Genomic DNA, 2,500 nt, shown 5'->3' on the forward strand with positions numbered 1-2,500 from the left:
CTCTCTCTCTCTCTCTCTCTCTCTCTCTCTCTCTCTCTCTCTCTCTCTCTCTCTCTCTCTCTCTCTCTCTTTCAACTCACCTTGTACTAGACCTGTTGATGACTCATGCTTCACTCACCGCTCCCTCTCTCCCTCCTCCCCCTCCTCTCCCAGCCTTCAGGAGTGAGAGTGAGTCAGTCTGTGGGTGTGGGAGTGAGAGGAGTAAGGCGACTCACCAACAACTCAGCGAAGTGACTCATCCAGAGACTGACCGTGTTGAAGTGTTAAGTAACTAAGTAAGACTGCTCGCTACCTTCACTCGACTCGTTAAGTAATTTGTTGTAGTGACTTACGGGGTTTTGTAGTGGAATTTAAGTAAGTGTTGTGAGTATGTAACTAATTTTTTTCACTGTTTTTTCGTATCTATTCGAATTTTTTGAAGGATTAAAAAGGATCAATTTGTTATACATTTATTTTTTTTCTCTTCGATGTTTTTTTTTTCGTATTTATATTCGTTTTATCTATTATTCACTGTATTCACTGCACTTTTATTACTGATATATATTTATTTTCCTTCGTGTTATTATTATTATTTTTTTTTCATTCACTGCATATTTTATTTATTTATTTTTTTTGTAATTTGCTAACACAATTTTTACTTGTATATATATATATATATATATATATATATATATATATATTTTTTTTTAAATTATTCACTATTCACTTTTATTTATCTTTCTTTCTTTCTTTCTTTCTTTCTTTCTTTCTTTTCTGTGTTTTCTCGGTTATTTGTTTTCGTGTATGTACATGTATGCAGCTTTACGTATGTTGTGTGTGTGTGTATGTGCGTGTGCGTGTGTGTGTGTGTGTGTGTGTGTGTGTGTGTGTGTGTGTGTGTGTGTGTGTGTGTGTGTGTGTGTGTGTGCATATGTGTATGGCAGAGTGCAATTATATATTATGCACTCAACTAACACACAAACACAACACAACAAACCACAACACCACCACCACCACAACACCACCACCACCACAAATCACAGCACACAAACTTAACACCAGAACACCACAAGCCCACGCCTCTCACTTCACGTCTCACTCTTGGCGAGAAAGAGGCTTTTTAAATCATGACGTCATTACCACCACCACCACCACCATCACCATCACCACGACGAACACCAGCACCACGAGAACACCACTAAAGGACACATCACACACCACACATCACATCATGGACACTCCCCCCGGCTGCCTTGGTCCCTTCCTCACGGCCTGGAGCAGTAGGGAAGGGGCGGAAGACAGCTACAGACCCCTTAAAAGCCCTCTACCTAAACACCAACCAGTCATGACGGAGACTATATCATGCACACTGTCTGCCATCTGCTGAATGTTGTACCTCTCAGACTCCTTCCCAGATCCCCCCTCCGCCTCCTCCTCCTCCTCCTCCTCCGTCTCTTCCTCCTCCTCCTTCTCCTCCTCCCCCTACTCCTCCTCCTGGGACCCTCTCTCTCTCTCTCTCTCTCTCTCTCTCTCTCTCTCTCTCTCTCTCTCTCTCTCTCTCTCTCTCTCTCTCTCTCTCTCTCTCTCTCTCTCTCTTTCCTCTTCGCTTCTCTCATGCTCACTTGCCTGACTGGTGTGTGTCGCCTCTCTCTCTCTCTCTCTCTCTCTCTCTCTCTCTCTCTCTCTCTCTTGCTTTAGTGTAATGAGAAATTTCATGCGCTTCAAAGGAAGTTATTTTGTAAAGGAAACTGAGAGAGAGAGAGAGAGAGAGAGAGAGAGAGAGAGAGAGAGAGAGAGAGAGAGAGAGAGAGAGAGAGAGAGAGAGAGAGAGATAAAAATCATATGGAACAAAGGCGAAAATAAAAAGAAAATAAAAAGTGAATTGTGAGGAACAAGTATTTTTAGAACACAATGCTCTCTCTCTCTCTCTCTCTCTCTCTCTCTCTCTCTCTCTCTCTCTCTCTCTCTCTCTCTCTCTCTCTCTCTCTCTCTCTCAGTCAATGTTACTCTCACAGTCTTTTATCCTCCTCTTCTTCTCCTCCTCCTTCTCCTCCTCCTCCTTCTTCTTCTCCTTCTTCAGTTCCCAGTATCTTCCCCCTTCCCCCTCTCTCCTCCTCCTCCTCCTGGCAGTGTGGTTTAGGTCCCTCTTGCCCTCTACACGCCTCGCTTCTTCGTCTCTCCGTACAATGGTTGTCGGAACTAACTCTGTGTGGGCTAGAGGGGCGTATGTGCGTCTGCTTCGGTCACAAAGACTTGGTGCACACACACACACACACACACACACACACACACACACACACACACACACACACACAGGCTGTACGTACGTGGTGTCATCATCATACATACAGATAGACAGACACACAGACAAACAGAATTATAAGTAAAGAGAGAGAGAGAGAGAGAGAGAGAGAGAGAGAGAGAGAGAGAGAGAGAGAGAGAGAGAGAGAGAGAGAGAGAGAGAGAGAGAGAGAGAGAGAGAGAGAGAGAGAGAGAGAGAGAGAGAGAGAGAGAGAGAGAG

At 44.1% G+C, this 2,500-nt stretch overlaps 1 long non-coding RNA gene across 2 annotated transcripts in view; it reads right to left on the reverse strand.

Annotated features, from left to right (window-relative positions):
• LOC135115278 (uncharacterized) overlaps positions 1 to 1,378 on the reverse strand; it is a 103,126-nt gene extending 101,748 nt beyond the window's left edge. The window contains exons 1-2 of one of the 2 annotated variants that reach the window (XR_010275932.1): positions 1,320 to 1,378; positions 81 to 402 (exon numbers count right to left, since the gene is read on the reverse strand). This is a non-coding gene — a long non-coding RNA (uncharacterized LOC135115278). Of the gene's footprint in view, positions 1 to 80; positions 649 to 1,319 lie in introns of those variants that run through there. The other variant, XR_010275931.1, reaches the window with a different exon arrangement.
• Between the last annotated feature and the right edge of the window lie 1,122 nt (positions 1,379 to 2,500).

Source organism: Scylla paramamosain, chromosome 29 (genome assembly GCF_035594125.1).
Source record: "Scylla paramamosain isolate STU-SP2022 chromosome 29, ASM3559412v1, whole genome shotgun sequence".
NCBI lineage: Eukaryota > Metazoa > Arthropoda > Malacostraca > Decapoda > Portunidae > Scylla > Scylla paramamosain.